We start from the raw sequence: 20,500 nt of genomic DNA, 5'->3' as shown, positions 1-20,500 counted from the left end.
ATAAATTTTTATGCCATACCTTGCCCTCTTACTGGGAAGGTACTGGCGGAATTTAACCCTTCCTTTAAAATGTATAAGGGACTCGTCTATGCAAATGAATTTATCTGGGATGTACATCTCAGCAAATTTGGCGCTGAAATGATCAATGACCGGCCTGACTTTAAATAGCCGGTCAAAGGTGGGATCATCTCTGGGTGGGCACTGTGCATTATCGTTGTAATGCAAAAATTTAAGGATTAACTCAAAACGAGTCCGGGTCATGGCCATATGGTAAAGTGGGGTGCTGTACAGAACATCTGTACTCCAATATTGCCTAATTTCTGGCTTTTTTACTATGCCCATATGAAACACCAGACCCCAAAACGTCATCATCTCTACTGCATCTACAGGGGTCCACCTAGCAAATGATGACGTGGGGTTTTGAGCAATAAACTGCTGGGCATATAAATTAGTTTGGTCCACCATTAAATTTATAAAATCATCAGAGAAAAATAATTTGAAAAAGTCAATTTCTCTGAGACCTGTGGAATCAAATTGGATTCCTGGGATGGCCAAAAACTCAGGAACCTGGGGCTCAAAATTGTCTGGTGGTGGGGTCCATACGAGATCAATTATTGGGGGGGGGGTCTCAGCTGCTCTACGGGGGCGTCTTTGAGGGGGTCCCTCATCACTAGAGGAGGAAGAGGAGCTTAAGATGAATCCTTCAAATTCCCCGCTTGCCTCACTGGCTGTGTCAGAGTCAGAGGCAAGCATGGCATATGCCTCCTCCGCTGAATACATTCTTCTGGATGACTGGGATGACATTTGGGATGCCATTTTTATTTTTGTGTTTCTGGTAGTGAAATGTTTCAACACGTGTATAGTGTAGGGGGGGGTACAAACTTTATTTCAACACGGGGGGTATGTAGTGTGTAGTGTGTATGTAGTGCAGAAAAAAAAAAATACTTTATACAGGAATTTGATCCCAATAAAAAAAAGGGGTTAAAAAAAAAAAAAAGTCCTGCGCCAAAAATTTAGCACAGATGTTGGTCAGTAATGTCCGTCACTGAACAGCGCTCAAAGGCAACAGGAATTTGATCAAAAAAAAAAAAAAATAGATCAACCCTGTGCCGAAAAAGCTGATCAGTGATGTACGTCACTGATCAGCGCACAGTGGCCACAGGACACCCACAAAATCACAGTGTGTGCAAAAAAAAAATTAAAAAAAGACCCCACAGCACCCTCAAAAAAAAAAAAAAAAAAAGGTGATCAGTGATGCGACACTGATTACCAGTGAGGGGCAGCAGGTGCACAACCTTTGGTGCAACTGACAGTGCAACTGGCAGCAACTGACAGGTATATATAAAAAAAAAAACCCTGCACCCCCAAAAAGTTGCTGATCAGCACAGATATACTGATCAGCACAAAAGGGGGGGTAGCAGACACAAAATATAGCACTCTCTATCACTCTCTGTCACTATCTCTCACTATCTATCACTATCTATCACTATCTATCACTATCTATCACTCTATGACACTGCAGCAGCAGCACTGACAGTTATATATATATAAAAAAAAAACCTGCACCCCCAAAAAGGGGGGGCAGCAGACACAAAATATAGCACTCTCTATCACTCTCTGTCACTATCTCTCTCTATCTCTCTATCTCTCACTATCTATCACTATCTATCACTCTATGACACTGCAGCAGCAGCACTGACAGTTATATATATATAAAAAAAACCTGCACCCCCAAAAAGGGGGGGTAGCAGACACAAAATATAGCACTCTCTGTCACTATCTTTCTCTATCTCTCTCTATCTCTCTATCACACTGCAGCAGCAGCAGCAGGAAGTCACAAGAAGTCAGATCCAGGAAGCATCCAGCACGCTACAAGCAGTGATCAGGTGATCAGGTAAGTATTTTGCAAGGATCAGGTCAGTATATCACGGCAGATAGGTACGGTGACCGCACTGCACGCAATTCCAGACCGGAATGGCGTCTGCAGTGCAGTAACCGTTAGTTTAAATCACCCTCCATGGCTGTGATTGGTCCGTCGAACCAATCACGGCCTTTGGGGGCGGGTGATTGGTGCTGTACTTTACAGCACCAATCACCACCGATCCCTGTGTCACCGGCGAACGTTATTCGCCGGTACACAGAAAACGCTGTAATTGGCTGTTCACATATGAACAGCCAATCACAGCGATCGCCGACGGGGGGGAGGCATCGACACCCCCCCTGGGCATGCAGGGACATGTCTGCTGTCAGGGACAGCAGACATGTTTAAACTGTCACCGCGTCTATAGACGCGGTGACAGTTAAATGGCATGACGTACATTTATGCCATGTGTCGGGAAGTACATCCCGGCCATGACGTAAATGTACGTCAAATGTCGGAAGGGGTTAATATTCGTCATTTTCCAGTGGAAGGGCAGCTTGTTTGACTGCAGATATCGCCATTATCAGGAAATAGATTTCTTAGCCTTCAATAGTATAAAAACCTAAAGTCCCAACTTTCAGGAGGTGCTGGGAACTTGGGATCAGAGATCAGGAGCCAGAGCAATCCATTGAAAAAAATATAAAACTGTACACCAGACGTTTGGAGCTGGAGCAGGGACCGGCTGCTTGAAGGCTGATATCTCTGGTTCTCGGCATGATAGAGACAAGCTGCTAGTGTCGACAGAAAGGGGAGAGTCCCAGCTTTTGGAATATGCTCTCAGAAAAACTGTAAGTCAGAGAGAACCTGAGAAATATGACTGGGAATTGCAATTAACAGGTCGGATGTGGACTGCTGCTTTGAAGTTGGATATCTCCAGTTCCCCAGGGCCGATTTTCAAAATTCTGGTGTCCCTGGAAAAAGGGGATCATCAGCTATCAGCATAGGGCCCTTATACACCTGGGGCCCCTGGGCAAGTGCCCATTAAGCCCATGCGAAAAGACGGCCCTGTCGATCCCCAGGGGATCACCAGACCGGACTGCATAGGGTGCCTTGTGGCACCTGGTAATCAGCAGATGCAGTGCTGAGCCCTCCCACCAGACTCCAGACCTATTTTCCAGTGGAGGGGGTTCAACACTGTAATGATTTACACTGATTCCCAGGTGCCGCAAGGTGCCCTATGCAGTCAGTGCTGGCGATCATCTGGGGATTAATCCAATCACTTTTCTCTACATTATCTACAAACAACTGCGCCCTATTGCATTGGCACCCGATAGTGGTGATCAATCCAGCACATACTCTATATTACATTCATGATAACATGTATGTATATATGTGTTCTGTGATTCTCTCCTCTCCCCCCCCCCCCTGCTACAAAGTCATTCCTTCATCTGACAGAAAAACAAGAAAAGCAAAGACACTTAGGATTTCATTAGGGATGAATTCATAATCTGCCAAGCCATCTAACTACCTTCACTTAATCTCTAAGATTTTGTCAATTTAATGTAACTCAGAAATTTTGTCCACCCAAATCAGCAATATCTTTATCTTATGCAATCACCGATTTCTTTATACACGGTAGTTGACCTATGCAATAATTGCCTGGTTAAATCAATATGGAGTCATGCTGTAAGAATCTTAGAACATTCAGTACCCCTCAGATGGAACATTTCCTTTTCTATAGTTTCTATATTTTCCTTACATCTGTCCGACAAGCTCTTTTCCTTTCATCAGATTCATGTTCTTTTGCAATCGCACTTTCCATATATTTTATTGTAGAACTATATTGAATACTGTGTGCAGGCATTATATCAATACTCCAACCCAATGTAGCTCAAGGAAATCTTAAAAAAGGATTAGGCTAAAACCACATTACTTTGAATTTAGACTTACTTAAATGAATTCTATTCGGAATGTAAAAATCTTTCAAAGTTTTCACATGAACTTGACACAAATGTAGGTGCTAAACTTTTTCACAAAATGTGTCTGCACGTCAATATCTATTGTGGGCTGTAATGTCTTCAGACATACTGTGAATGTAAAATTTATATCGTTCTTCAGGCAAAATGACCTCCACAGCCTTTCATCTGGCTGTAATCCAGAGCTTCAGCATTAATAAACACTAGAAAGATTTCTTATTACACATCTTAAAGAGGAATTGTCCCCATAAATTAATATTGTACGGCATACGAATTCATAAGTAACTAAGATCACTGACATTTTGCCAATGTTAATGATACTTTATCAACTAATTCTGCTTCGTAACAGTAAAATGTATTTGCTTTTAATAATAGATTAAAATCCCAGAATGAAAGCTGAATAAAGAATGTAAGGTCAGTATTACACCATTTCAGGGACAAATGCAGGATATTTTGGGTGGTTTCTCCTTTAAATTATAATATTTCTATGACCCGCCCTGATTTGCAGGTCTATCGAAAGGAGGCATGGCTAAAATGGCACAGTTCAAATGGGATCTTGTAATATTGGCACCATCCTATACCCATTCACTTGGGTATCACATCAACACATCGCATTGACACAAGGGGGTGGGAATTTGTAATATAAGGTTTGCTTTATCTCTTCTGCCAGGGTGGAGGTGTAGGGTTACCACCTAGTCCCTTTAATTCCGGACACATATTAATTACACAGGTTCTGTGGCTGGCTGACTTCAAGACTCCACTTCACCTGATTTTAAACTGCCACAGAACCTGTGTAATTAACATGTGTCCGGAATTAAAGGTCCTAGGTGGTAACCCTATGGAGGTGGGTGGGGGGGTGTTGTCTGGGTACTCCCCCTGTGTGCGCTAATGCATTACATAGCCCAAGATAAAGGGGACAAATGTATTGGGTTCTAGGCCCGATTTCATAATGTAGTATATCGTGCCAATAGGAAATTAAGGATCATGGTAATGTGTTACACCGCAGAAATAACCACCATTTTTCCAAAGATCTGCACATGCCCAGTAGAGAATTACCTAGAACATGGTCGGCATGTTCCTGGATAAGGGAGTAAGTTACTAGGGAGGCATAGAAAGAGGGATATGAATTACAGATGAAGTTATAAGGACCTAATTTAGCAGATGACAAATGCTGGGGCCATGGGATTAATCCTGACAAGGGCATTACTTGTGTGGAATTCAGAGGCGTAAGTCCGCTCTAGTTGCCCGGAGGCAAGATATATATATATATATATATATATATATTGTATATATATATATATATATATATATATATATATATATATATAGTGCCCCCCCTTCCCACCACCACCACCACTAAATATATGTCTGTTCTGAAATAAATGTGTTCAATTTATATCTATATCACTCTCTATATTTGTCTGTATCTATCTATCTATCTGTCACAACATTCAGTTATTGTTTGGTTCTTACCTGGTTTGTGGCTTCTCCTGTCAGTTCAGCCCTGCTCCATGCTGCAATGGAGTTCTATGTGGTCTGAGCTTTGCTAATTGATTACAACACCTGGGTGAGTCCATGCTGCCAGACAGCTCTGTGTAACCTGACCATTGCTAATGATTAAACACCTGAGCTCTCATTGATTGAGGCACAGGTGATCCAGTTCCTTGTGCTTCCTATAAAAGGCAGTCTCTGGCAGACAGAAGGTGCCAGAGTATGGCCGGTTTCACACATTCCGGCTCCTGCCGGACGGTGAAATCCCGCACGGCCACGGAGCCATGCCGCACACACAGGGGCGCTGGAACGTTTTTAGGTTGGGGGGGCAAGATATAATCTCATTTTGGCGCCCCCTAAATTGCTATATGTTACCCCCGGGCACTATACACACTGGCAGCGGCATATACACGTGGGCATTATACACAGGGCAGCGGCATATATGCGTGGGCATTATACACAGGGCAGCGGCATATATGCGTGGGCATTATACACAGGGCAGCGGCATATATGCGTGGGCATTATACACAAGGCAGCGGCATTTACGCATGGGCATTATACACAGGGCAGCGGCATATACACGTGGGCATTATACACCGGGCAGCGGCATATACATGTGGCCAGAGACACCAGGACTGACATTAATCCAGGGGTTGTCATTTACTCGTAAAAAGTGGAAAAAGTGGCAGTGTCACCCCCAAACAGATTTATGTGATTATGTCTGATTATGATAATCAGACATAATTACATAAACCTGTTTGGGTGTGCCGTCCTCATCCTGTGGGGTGCCCCTTTTGTAACTAAGACATAGGTGGGGGCTGTCCTCACCCAGTTGGGTGGCATATGGCGAATATAGTCCGCCGGCCGGTAAGGGGGCTGAAGACACCCTGGGGCATCCAACAGGGGGGTGCCCGATTAGTGCAGTTTGCGTTGGTGACAGGGAGTGGACACAGGGAGACAGGCCAGGGGGTGGCGATCTCGGGGGTACCTGGCGTCAGGAGCAAGGTGCAGGCTCCTGCCCGTCGCGATCAGGTCCCCTGGCGTCCGGGTTGACTGGCGCCGGTCCTCTTCCTCCAGGGGGCTGCTAGTGTGGGCGCTGCTATTACAGCGTTGCCGCACTCAGCCAGCCACTCTGCGCTGCTGGGCTCCTTCTCCCGTCTCTCCCCGTCGTTCCCTCTCTCTACTGTGCGTCTGGGGGTCGCGCGCTTCAAATGCCGCGTCCCTGCTCCCAGCGTGTGTCTGGGGGTCACGCGGTCATCACCGCGCCGCCGCTCAGATCCCTGGTCTTCCTCTCCCCGGCGCTCAGTCTCAGGCTTCACGCTGTCCCTCCTCAGCTCACGCGCTCTTCCTCCGCTCCTCGTGCTGCGACCCCCCTTGACCTCTCTCTCCACGCACTTCCTCCTCCTTCTCATACGTCCCCCAGTGCTGTCAATCAGCCTGGGGACGTTTTCTCGCGCCCTCCTTGCTCTGGGGATTAACCCCTAGGGTCCCGCTACTGGGGCTAGGGAAAAATAGGCTGGGGTGCCACACTTGCTGAGGCGCTAAAGCAGCTGTGCGGGCGGGCGGCTGCGATTAATCAGTAATATAGGCGGACGGGCGGGAGGCTGGATCAAGCTTAATCAGCCCACCGCCCGCCCGCCTATATTACTGATTAATCAGCCGCCCGCCTGCACAGCTGCTTTAGCGCCTCAGTAATTTTGGGGGGGGCAAGCTGCCCCCTCGCCCCCCCGTTCTGGCGCCACTGCGCACACATTAGTTGTGAATGGACACTATTGTGTCCATTCACACGGGACAGCCACAGCCCGGCCGCACGGTTGCAGCCAGATCCCGCCACTGGAAGGGACGGCTGCCGGGCTGTGGCCATCCCCTCCATGATAAACTAGTGTGTGCGGCACGGCTCCCTGGCCGTGCGGGATTTCACCGTCCGGCAGGAGCCAGAGTGTGTGAAACCAGTTTATGGGCGGTTTCACACACTCCGGCTCCTGCCGGACGGTGAAATCCCGCACGGCCAGGGAGCCGTGCCGCACACACTAGTTTATCATGGAAGGGATGGCCACAGCCCGGCAGCCGTCCCTTCCAGTGGCGGGATCCGGCTGCAGCCGTGCGGCCGGGCCGTGGCCGTCCCGTGTGAATGGACACAATAGTGTCCATTCACAACTAATGTGTGCGGCACGGCTCCCTGGCCGTGCGGGATTTCACCGTCCGGCAGCAGCCGGAGTGTGTGAAACCAGCCTATAGGTTCACTAACCTGCTCCAGCGTTCCCAGTGCTTGGTCTGATATCCAGTGTTACCAGTGTATGATTCCGGCTATTCTCCTGACTATTCTACTGCCTGCTCCTTGTGTACTACATCCATGACATCCAGTGTATGACCTTGCTTGTTCTGTGACCATTCTCCTGCCTGCTCCCTGTGTACTGCATTCGTGACATCCTGTGTATGACCTTGGCTTGTTCGGTGACCATTCTCCTGCCCGCTCCCTGTGTACTGCATCCTGTGACTCCCAGTGTATGACCCGGCTAGTACTTGGACTCTTGCTCAAGCCTACTCCTATAGTACCTGTATCTGTCTACAAGTTCCTGACCTGGCTAGTCTGACCATGAGTATTCCAGAGCTTACCCTGCCTTATGCCCAGTGTTTACCAGCACCATGTGGGAAACCTGACCAGGGGACCGCGACCGGCGTACCGAGTGCAGCGAAGCCCAAATCCCGCTTGGAGGGGTCACGAGAGAGAGAGAGAGAGAGAGAGAGAGAGGAGAGAACACACATATTTCTCAGAACTCAACCACAGAAGTGATATTGTCGGCATTCAATTAACTGATTTAAACTTGCAGGGGAGGAGAGGTGCCCCCTTGGGAGCAGGAGCCCGGTGGCAGATGACTCCATTGCCTCCCAGAGTTCTGCCTCTGGTGGAATTTGTCTGTTCTCCCTGTTATTCCCATTGTGAAAACACAATTATCACAGAATGTTGGTAATTAGCTTCTACAAAAATTAACACTTGAGTGTGGGTCGTTCATTTGGTAAGAACTAGAGATCGCTTTGAAGGCAGAAATATAAAGGTTATATAACTGTATTAAAATACAGATTGAGTGTCCCATATCAAAAATGCTATTTGATACTGAATGTTTTTATATTTCAAAATATTTGCACACCATAATGAGATATCTTGGGGATGGATCCCAAGTCTAAACATGAAATGCATTTATGTTACAAACACCTTATACACATGGCCTGAAGGTCATTTTAGACAATATTTTGAATAATTTTGTGCATGCAGCAAAGTTTGTGTACATAGTAATTTATGTTTCTGATACCCTTATACCCACAGTCTGATAGTAATTTTAATAATTTTGCTTATTAGACAACGTTTGTACACTTTGAAGCATTAGAAAGTAAAGATGCCACTATCTCAGTTAAGTGGAAAAAAAATGTATATTATAATAAAGGCAGGGGCGGATTGGCCCGCTGGGAAACCGAGCCATTTCTCGGTGGGCCGGTCCAGATTTGGCAGCTTTTCCCCCCTGGCCTGGCTGCCGCTTTCCCCCCTGGGCCACCGCCTTGCTGTGCAGCCCGCAGTAAATATGGCCGCGGCCTTGACCAGTTGGAAGATGGTCACGGCCGGCTATGTGAGTGTGACACCCTTATTCATCATTATCACGTGCTGAGCACACTGAGCGGAGTTCCGGTCTGGGGATTGCTGCTGCTGCCACCACCACCACCGCTGTGCAGGCAGAGTCCTCCCTTCCCAGCCTCCTCCCATCGCACACTGTGCAACGGAGCCCGGTATGCGGCGGTAGCACCCGCTCCCCAAAGTACACAAACTTTGTTTCATGTTTTGAAAATTTTTGTGTATTTCATGTGCTTGATGTGTTTGTATAACATAAACGCAAAATGCCTCAAGATACATCATTGAAATATAAAAATATTCTGAAATACGGAATAATCCATTATCCAAAATTCTTATGGTCCCGAGCATTTTGGATAAGGGATACTCAACCTGTATTATATATAATATTTTGGCATCAATGTTTTTCGACTGCATCTTCCAGTATTCATCTGCCAGAATTTTTTGTATAAAGGGGTGGCCGTAGGGTCCCCCCGAATTGCTGTGGCTGGGCTGCTTCAGGGCATAACAATATAACACAATTAAACACTGTATAACACACCTATTGTTTGTTTTTTACATTTTTAACACACTTCTCTTTCACCTCTATAACACTTCTAACACACATGCAGTAGCTGCTCTTATCTATCTAACACTCTTAAGCTGGTTACACACTACACGACGTGTGTACCGGAGATATTGGCTGTTTCAGGACCCAGCTGGTGCGATGTAAAACATAGAAATAAAGAATCTGACTGCAGATAAGAACCATTCGGCCCATCTAGTCTGCCCCTATTTTAACCATATTGTTACCCTTGAACCCTATTTGATCCTTATTTCTGTGTTAGTACAGTATGTCCTTATGTCTATCCTATGCATGTTTAAATTGTACTATTGTCTTAGCCTCTACCACCTCTGATGGGAGGCTATTCTACTTGTCCACTAACCTATTTGTGAATTAATTATTCCTCAGATTTCCTCTGAACTTCCCTCCCTCCAGTTTTAAGGCCCACACCAACTAGGGCGAGGTATCGCATATGGTACCTGACATGCGATACTCCGCCGTCTCACCCGGCAGCTCCTGTGGGACAGGATCACATACTATTTGGCTGTCCTTTTGCATACAATGCATCCCATGCGATCCTAGCAGGGGCTATGGCAGATCTGTTTGATCTACGACTGAGATGCGAAATGCTCCTCACATAGCAATCGCAGGAAAAGCATCTGTGATATGACACTTTTCATGCAATCCGTATCAGCAATCAGATACCACATAAAAAGTGGCCATTTCACACTAGTGGTTGGGGGCCTTTAGTGTATGTCCTAGTGTTCTAATGCTTTCCTTCATTTGAAAAAAGTTTCCATCCCGATCCTTGTTAAAACCCTTGATATATTTGAAAGTTTCTATCATGTCCTCCCTTTCCCTTCTCTGCTCTAAACTATACATATTACAATCTTTTAGTCTTTCCTGGTATGTTTTGAGATGTAGGCCATGCACCATTTTAGATTATTTTAGCCCTTCTTTGTACAGTCTCTAATGTATTATATCCTTTTGGATCCTATGGCCGCCAGAACTTAACAGAACTCAAGATGAGGTCGTACCAATGACCAGGGCTATTTTTGTGCAGGCTTCAGCAGGAACTGAGGCCCTTATTCTAGTTCACTCTGACAAAATATTTCTTAGATGGACAAAACCATGTGCACTGCAGGTGAGGCAGGTGTAAAACCCCACCCAAATCTAATTATCTCTGCACAAGTAACACCTGCCTCACCTGCAGTTCACATGGTTTTGTCCATCTAAGAAATATTTTGTCTGAAAGAGTGAACTAGAATAAGGGCCTCAGTTCCTGCTGGAGCCTGCACAAAAATAGCCCTGCCAATGACCTAAACAGTGGCATTATTACTTCTAACTTTCTGTTGCTGATACCTCTCCCTATGCAACCAAGCATCTAACTTGCTTTCCTCATTGCTTTGTTACATTGCCTACCTGCCTTTAAGTCCCCTGAAATAGTGACACCTAGATCCCTCTCCTCAGTAATTTCCAATACAGTACCATTGTCGATATATATATATATATATATATATATATATGAAGAAAAGGGGGGGGGTTTGTGACACTATCCTGCGCTATTGGGTGAGCAGCACAACTCTTAAGGCTCCGCCGCTAATGGGAGTCTGACGTAAAGAATGAAGAGAAAAGGTGTAGAGGTGCGCTCAGAAGATAGTTTCACCAGTCCACAATTGTAAGAATACAAGACATTTATTCCATACAATAAAACAATTAAAAATACTTTCTAAAAATACTTCTTGTTCGAAATCAATTACAGAAACTGTCGATGTGTCATTGTAATTCAATATAGCTTCGATCATAGGTGTAGAATGATCACGCAGAACCCTACGTGTTTCGTCCACTAGGGACTTCTTCAGGGGTAATACACCAGGATCTAAAGGGCAGTGAAACAATGCCGTAAAGAAATTAAATTTTAAAAACTGGAGGAAGAAACAAATGAGGAGAGCAAGAGGAGAGATGTGGGTCGTTCCTCACAGGGAACTATAGAGGAAGTATAAGTCCGGATTTCCCAGAACCACCTTAGTGAGAGAAAGGGGTAAAATATGAACATACCTATAAGCTTTATATACCTTGATTTGAGATATATATATATATATATATATATAAATATATTGGGTAACACTTTTAGAAGTCACTGTTGTTATTCTGGTGACCCTGTGATGCTCCACTTAATGGTGAATATAAATTAATACAGTGCAAATAAATAAATAAATATAAATCAATTGCTGGTGGGTCCAATTTTCAAATAATTTCATAATAATGGCTAGGTTACATATAATATGTCTTTACACTCATATAAGCATCTTTAAGGGGGCCCCAGTAGTTTAAGTGGGGCACAGTTGGAAAATGTACATATCCAAACCTACAGCACGATACACCACCTCCGTATGTAGTTAATAATACAGGCACTCGAGGTGAGGTACAGTAGAAAACAGTACATACCGAAAAAAGAAGCACAATGTAACACCTCTCCGATAGATGACTTATTTTCCCAACTGTACAGTCAACTCTAAATGTTGATGAATAACAGTAGGTTACAAGTTTATACATAGATATATGTGATACATGTCAAGCCTGAAGATAACACTAGCTGACTAGAATGTATCAACCGAGGAGATACCCGTCTAATAAAATATGACCGCTGGCTAAATAGTAAATCCGTGAGTATAATGGTACACAGAATACCTGTAAAGGCCAGCTGGTTCCCAATAATGGGTTACTTACAATACAAATTATATATATATATATATATATATATATATATATATATATATATATATATATATATATATATATATATATATATATATATATATATATATATATATATATATATATATATATATATATATATATATATATATATATATATATATATTAGTAGTACATTTATTTATAAGGCACCACAAAGTATCCGCAGCGCCGTACATAGCAAACTAAAAAACGAATTACTTACAGGTTACGTACATTAGGTAACGTACAGGGTGTGTTGATAAAATACAGCATAAATATGGTATAGCTGGTAGAACTAAAATCAGCAGGCGACAGAAGATGAAGTAGAGGAAAGGAAGAACAGGGCAGGAGCACTGGAGAGGTAGGGTGAGTACGTGAGGAAGGAGGGCCCTACTCATAAGAGTTAACAGACTAAAAGGAGGTGGATGGACGAACGAAAAACAATAGGATAAGTAGGAAAGGATGGATGGGTAGGGTAGGCAGGATAGGAGGATCAAAAGAGGTTAGGAGGAGGAGGGATAGGCCAGTCGGAAGAAGTGGGTTTTGAGGGAGCGTTCGAAGTAGGTAAGGGAATCAGAAAGCTTGATGGGTGGCGGGAGGTTGTTACAGTGCAGGGGGGCAGCGCGAGAGAAGTCTTGGACACGGGATGAGAGGAGGTGATTAGGTAAGAGGTGTAGCGCGGATTCACCTAACTTCTTTTTAATATGTATATATCTCGTTGTTAAAATGTAAGTAAATTTTATTCCATCAGAGCAAAGAAAGCGGACATTCCATCGACGGGATGTTTCGGTCTTAGAAAGACCATCATCAGGATTCAGTACAGCCTTACTACAAACCGCATCAGATATGCAGCCTGGCATCCATCCTCTGGAGAGGATACACCTGTACTGCCTCACCGGGTCAGCTTATATACCTGTGTACAGGAAGTGACATCATCACTCCCTGCATTTCCACTCATAACACAGCCAACCTTGTTAAAGTATAGAAAACGCCCAGTGGCGTAACTATAGCTCCGCAGCCCCCGCGGTGGCGGGGAGGCACAGAGAAAGTTTGGGCGCTGGGGGTCTGCGGGGCTATAGTTACCCGTCGCTGTCTGCCGGTACCTGCCTGCGTGCCGTCTCTCCCAGTGCTGGCTCCTGCTTCTATAATGAAAACGGACACTTAGAAAATGGCTGCAGACAGTTTTCAGTCCCTTTTCATTATAGCAGCAGGAGCTAGCGCTGGGAGAGACGGGACTGTGTTGGCACGCAGGCAGGTACCGGCAGACAGCGGCTGGTCAGGTATGGGCATGGGGGGGGGGCGGTAAAAAAATATGCGGCGGGGGGTCGCAAAAAAGCTAGTTTCGCCACTGAAAACGCCATATAATGAACTTAAAAAGGTGCATAACCTGTATACTAAGTGAAACGCTATATATTTGGGCAATCATTTATATAAATGAAACCGCTGTGATCGGAAGTCAGTGCAGCGGAAGTACGCTGGCCCGGAAGTGTGCAATGCGTCACCGGGTCCCTGCGGAAGTGACATATGCGTTCCACCTGCTGATATTCGGCTAAGGAACTCTGTCACAGAAAACCTATTTTATTATATAACTAGAGATGTGCAGACTCGGATTCCAGAGATCCGAGCCCCCTCGGGTCCATCCGCATGGTCAGAACATCATCGCCCGGTGCCGGATTTCGCGAGGCTTGAAATAGCGGCTGCTGCGCCCACCATCTTCACTCCAGTCTAGTAGTGGGTTGGGAGAGGTTGTGTTGGTGCTGCTGCTGGGGCTTAAACTTGAGCTTGACCTTGAACGCAATATTTTTTATTCGCTGGGGCTGTCTCTCAGTGCTGCTGTGTAGTCTGTGTACTTGTAGTACTACTGTCGGTACTTGTGTATTTTGGCGGCGCCCATCGGATACCATAAGGCATCCGATGGTATGCGATGCGACGCGGTATCGCGCGATACTGTACAATGTCATACAATTTTAAAATTGTATGACATTGTACATGGCATACAATGTCATACAATGCGATTAAACATTGTATAAGCACCCTAATGGGTGCTTACAATGTGAAATGCACCCCCACGCCACCCCCCCACTATAAACGTGAACCCGAAGCGTGGCGAGCGCAGCGAGCCCGCGAGGGGCGGTGGTACGCGTCCTCCGACCTTTTCATACCCCCACTATCCACGTCGGCGTGGAGTTGAGAATAGAAAGAGTGGCGAGCGCAGGGAGCCCGAAGCGTGGCGAGCGCACACGGATACCTGTGAAGCCCGCGAGGGGACTCCGATACCTGTGAAGGTATCCGCGTCTGCTCGCCTCGCTCCGCTCGCCACACTTTCTATTCTCACCTCCACGCCGACGTGGATAGTGGGTGTATGAAAAGGTCGGAGGACGCGTACCGCTGCGCTCGCCACGCTTTGGGTTCACGTTTATAGTGGGGGGGGGGGGGGGTGGCGTGGGGGTGCATTTCACATTGTGAGCACCCATTAGGGTGCTTAAAAGCACCCTTTATGGTACTTATACGATGCCATGCGACGCGATGAAAACATTGCGCGATGCACATCGGGGGCGCCGCTATAATACACAAGTACCCTACTGTGCGGTCTACCTCTGGTGTGCTGTAATTATTTTATTCGCTGGGGCTGTCTCCCTCAGTGCTGCTGTGTACTCTGTTCTCCTCTCTGCTTAGGGTGGGATCTCCCTAGCAAGGAGGACAGTCTACTTGTAGTACTACTTTCTCCTCTGTGCTGGGGCCTACCTCTGGTGCTGTGCTGTAATATATTATATTAATAATTAATTATATTATATATATAGTCCACTGGTGCTGCCTGCACTGAATCTGCCAGTATTATTTAGTTACTCAGTCCACTGTTGCCACTGGCAGTGCTACTGCCTAAGTGTACCTACCTAGTACATACTAGGCTGCCAGATATAATTTAATTAAAAAATAATACCTGTGCTTCGTGTGACTGTAAAAAAACAATTCCATGCTGCTGGTGCACTGACGTGTGCCACTGCCAAGCAGTACCTAATAATAAAATTAAATATTATAAATTATGCTGGTAACAGAATCTGCTGCGCTATATAAGACACTGCAATGGTATCTGCTGCGCTATATAAGACACTAACGGAATCTGCTGCGCTATATAAGACTCTGTAACGGAATCTGCTGCGCTATATAAGACACTGTAACGGAATCTGCTGCGCTATATAAGACACTGTAACGGAATCTGCTGCGCTATATAAGAACCTGTAACGGAATCTGCTGCGCTATATAAGACACTGTAACGGAATCTGCTGTGTGTGTGTGTGTGTGTGTGTGTGTGTGTGTGTGTGTGTGTGTGTGTGTGTGTATGTATATATATATATATATATATATGCAGACTCACTGTGAGAGATATATATATATATAAATACATATATACATACACAGTATATCTATATATATACTGTATATGTGTGTGTATGTATGTATGTATGTATGTATGTGTGTGTATGTGTGTGTATGTGTGTGTATATGTATGTATGTATGTATGTGTATATATATAATATATATATATATATATTATATATATATATATATATATATATACATACATACATACATACACACGCACACACACACACACACACACATATACATATACATATACATATACACATACTTATTTTAAATAGTGAGGGTGTAAAAAAAAAAAATCGCACCTCTGTTTTTGGCAAGTAAGGTGGACTGAGTGGGACTGGGACACTTTTTCACTTCTGCTCCCAGTGAGTCCCTTCTGCTGGTTTCCCGGCTCCTCTGTCTGGCGGCCTCTCCAGCGTGTGACGTGATGACGTCACACGCATAGGAGAAGCTGAAGCTGAGGCAGGGACCAGCAGACACTGCTGCTTCCCCTGCCTCTGACACTTCATCCAAGGCTATGCCCCCACCCGCACTCCCTCCCTCCCATTGGACAACCCACCCGCCCGTCGATATTTTTTTTTTTATTGACAGATCATACAGTGTCATGGCTGCGCCCCGCGCCGACTCGCCCGAGCGCACGGTCAGCGGCAGGCAGCGGCCGTGGCACAACAAGCAGCCGCACGGCATCTCTACACTAGTGTAGTGTGACAGACTCACTGATTGTCTGTCACACTCACATGTCCGGCAACCGGCGCCCACGCAGCCCCCGCTCCCCCAAGCAGCAGCGGGGGCTGCCTTACGGTATCTCCGCCCCTGCTTATGTGCGTAAGTCACACTATTACTGTTGGCAACATGTGCGTAAGCTATGCTACTCCTGTGGGTATTATGTGTGTAAGCGGCACAGCAGGGGCATTATGTGTAAGCGGCACTAGTGAGGGCATTATGTGTGTAAGAGGCACTACAGGGGATACTGGGGCTGAATCTGGTTCATTCGCTATGAACCGAAATTGGCGCATTTTTGCGCATGTGCAAACCCCGACTGTGAATGGCCTCAGCGATTTACAGCCAGGCTGCTCGCAGCACATATATTGTATGACACTTGCCTAATCTCCCAGAATGTACAGGAGGCTCACAAATATGGAGTGGTTCTCTCAGGTAGTTAAGTCAGCCAGGCAGCCGCACTCACTTACCATGTTAAGTGGGCAGTCCAGATGGCTTGTTGATGAGATTCACACTGAATTAAACTTTCAGTAAAGTAGAGAAGAGTCCAGATGCATGACTCGCACCCTTGGGCAAGGGGCAGAAAGTGTTAAGAATACAATTGTCTCCTACAGGAAAGGTTTCACACACAGCTGCACTCTGCAATCTGGATGTTATCGCTGACCATCTAATGATTTTTCCCCATGTCAGTCTTGACTGACCTATACTTGCACCATCCAGTCCAAAAGCTGGGTGGGCGGTGGCAGGCAGCTGCCTGTGCTTTCATATGGGGATTGCCCAACATTTTCCTGGGCACACCCAGCGTTTTCGTGGGTACATTTAGGAAATGCTGGGCATCCCCATGCAAACGCCCCCTTCTGCCTCAAACAGGCAAGTAGCCGAAGGCGTCCACACAGCAGCCCTGCCCCCGAGCACATGCAAGTATGGGCATGCGCAGATCGCAAACATTGCTCCAAAGTGCGAATACGCGGGGAACTGAACAGATAAGAATGACCCCTGTATACCTCTTTTTATACTGCCGACCCGCAAATACCAGGCATTTTCGAGTGCCGGGTCATTTTGTCGGATGCAGTCTGACCCGAATTCACACCAGAAGAAAATTACAGGGTTAAAGCTTTTCAACCAGGGAATTTGCTGAAAAACCCGGCCGAACTGGAATTTAAGACCCGAGTTGACCCTTTCCCATCAAAGAAAAACCTGGGTTTTTCAGCAAATTCCCAGGTTGAAAAGCTTTAACCGGTTATTAGCTTCTGGTGTGAATGGGGTAATAGTGTGTCCCATGTTAGTGGGATTTCTGTCATTTTAACACACTGTGTTATAAATATATATTGGTATCTACAGCAGATTATGAATCTTTTGTCCTTCTCCTTTAATTAATAACAGAGGCTTCCTTCCAGAGAACAGATAATATAATGTAATGCAGCCCGTTTCTGGCAATCCTTAAGAGTATTCTTTGTTTTCATTTGCCAACAATGCAATCTAATCAATTCTTTGAGAAGACTGCTAGGCAAAAAAGTGATATTTCTATCACTTATATACATAACTGCAATGTACTGTTCTCACTTTTCATAGCAGAAGTTATTAACACCACAACACCTTCACAGTAATACTGGATCTTCCATTTTATACTGTATCACTTTTTTTTTATAGTTCTTACTTTGTGTCACATTCAATTTGCAGTGTCTGTAAGCCATTTAGAAACAAGCCTGCTCTAACAATTTACTGATTTTATTTTCATATTAATAAAAATCCCCAAAATTATAGATGCACAAAATTAGCTTTTATGAAACTAGGACAAAGGTTAATACTGTGCATGGCTTAATCAAAACTGGCCACATTAAGAATTAGGGGGGTATTCAATCTCCCACAGCCATCTCCCGAAGGGGAAGATGGCTGCGGGGACCTATTCAATGCTGTCTTCCCCGTCAGCATTGAACCGCTGATGCTGTAAAGTGAGTTGCCACTTTTGCAGCATCACTTCATTGCATCAGCAGTCACAGGATCAGCAGATGACTGGAAGCCGATACTGGAGCACCGATCACAGTCCCTGAGTAGAATTTTTCCCTTAAGATCATACTGGCCCAGTTTCCACACAACTTTCTCTGACCAGCTGTAAGAAAACATAATGTACGTCAATCGTAAAGAAAGACCCTACTTTCTGTCTCTCCCTAGGATAATGGCATGGGAGTCACCCCTACCCCCATATATACACACACACACACATACAGAGGGGTGAGCAGGTGATTAGTGACCCACCGATGAGCCAGCAGTATCATGTACTGGAATCAGACTCCCTCTCAATGGCTATGGCCCCTGCAGTCACTGCAGATGATCATTGCACACTGGGCTGCTGGTTGGTGCAGGGCTGGCTTTGAGGAGAAAGAGGCAATACAGAGGGGAATGTGCAATGGAAGCTGTTCCCCTCACACAAGGCACGGCTGGTGTAAGGCTTCTCGGCACCCTAGGCAAAACTTAAACCTTCTGCCCCCTCACCCAACCACACAGTGCCACCAATACCCACTTTCCAGTTCCTCAAGTCACAGACATCCTTACTTTTGGGATAGGCGGACTCTGTGGCCTCCCACCATACTGGTGTGCTAGGCAGCTGCTGGCCCTCTCACCGTGGCGGTTATTCTGGTTGATTGATACAGGTGCATATTCGCACGCAGCTGACCGAATGAAACCCACATGCACACAGGCAGCGAAGGCACGCCTATGACATCCGGCTACGGGGAGTGGCCTCAATCTGCACGCACACTTAACGTGTGAAGGAACAGGCTGTGCGAGGGATTTCATTCTCAACTCCAAGAATACGCTCACAACACATTCTCAATCCATTAATTAATTGCCCTCATTTCATTGGGGTAATTGGATCCAAATTACGAATTGACTACGCAATTAAAAATAGCAAGTATTCTTTATTAAATGGCTGATTAATGTGCTTAGAAAGTTTCACTTGCACAAGTTAATGTAAATATATGTGTCCCACAAAAGGTTGTGCATCCTAATGTGCCAAACTCCTAAGGGCGTGTATAGTAGGACGAGTCACAAAGTGTGCTTCTTGTGTACCTGCATGGAGTAGATGTGGGTACTTAATTGGTTAATAAGAGAAACGTGTATGGTGCATGGGTGGGTAAAACATCTGGAAGGGGCGAATTCACCCCTTATTACACCTAACTGTCCAAGACACATACAGGCAGTGTAAATATAATTACCCAATAACTAATTATTTCATTATGACCCCATAAAGCCGTTGCATAGTCATGAAGCACAATGCAGCCATATAGCCCAATCAGTGACACTATATTGAATAAGAAAAAAACATCCAGTAGACCATATGCTTAAGATCCGATGAATGTTTTTGCACTTGTGCATGTACAAAAAGTTTTGACTCCAGTTTATTGGCACATTTATACAGGAAAGCCTAGCTGCCAGACAGGATTGAAGGTGCTATGTTTTGAGCTTATTTAACATAAAAAATTTACATTCCACACATGGTCTTGAAACACTAATGGGAGTAAGTTGGGACTGGGCCAACCGGACTTTGATGCCAATGCTGAACTTTGTATTAAACCTTGAAGTCAACATTAAAATCAATATTTACTTTCAAGTTAACTTCAAAGTCCACCCTTGCTATGGCACAGAATTCTAAATGCCTCACCCCACTGGTATCTCATTACCTTTTTCAGACTCCGTTCTGCATTTTTCCTGTTTTGTCTTTCCAACTTTATTCTTAATTTTATTCCTTCATTATCTGTGTCTCCTTTGCTCTCACTTGTGACATCTCAGATTTCACTCATTTCTGTTTGAGACATCAAGCAGTCATGTCTGCCACAGTGTGGAACACCTTCTGTAAATACAAATGTACAATATTAGAAGAGCTGCACATTTTTAGTAAAGGATCATTGGGACCCAAGTGCTTTCCAAGATCAGTGGGGATACAATAAAATATTGTATTGTATGCTATTTAAAATTCCATTGAACAAACACTGGAGAATAAAGACGTTCAATACCTCACTATGCTGTGACTGCTCATGAATGCACAATACAGGGGTCTTCTAGTAACAAGAAGCGCGGATAGCTTTTGTTGTCAAATACCCAACAAATGAGACTGAGAACTGTTAAAAACACTGCACTCTGCAGCTGCGTTACAATGC

The 20,500-nt window shown here is 45.1% G+C and overlaps 1 protein-coding gene across 1 annotated transcript in view; it reads right to left on the bottom strand.

Annotated features, from left to right (window-relative positions):
• WWC1 (WW and C2 domain containing 1) overlaps positions 1 to 20,144 on the bottom strand; it is a 289,547-nt gene extending 269,403 nt beyond the window's left edge. Inside the window, exon 1 of the mRNA XM_083181881.1 lies at positions 20,024 to 20,144. The gene's annotated coding sequence lies outside the window, so the exon portion shown is untranslated. The remainder of the gene's footprint in view (positions 1 to 20,023) is intronic.
• Between the last annotated feature and the right edge of the window lie 356 nt (positions 20,145 to 20,500).

Source organism: Crinia signifera, chromosome 4 (genome assembly GCF_055691185.1).
Source record: "Crinia signifera chromosome 4, ASM5569118v1, whole genome shotgun sequence".
NCBI lineage: Eukaryota > Metazoa > Chordata > Amphibia > Anura > Myobatrachidae > Crinia > Crinia signifera.
This window is presented reverse-complemented; position numbering and strand designations above follow the sequence as displayed.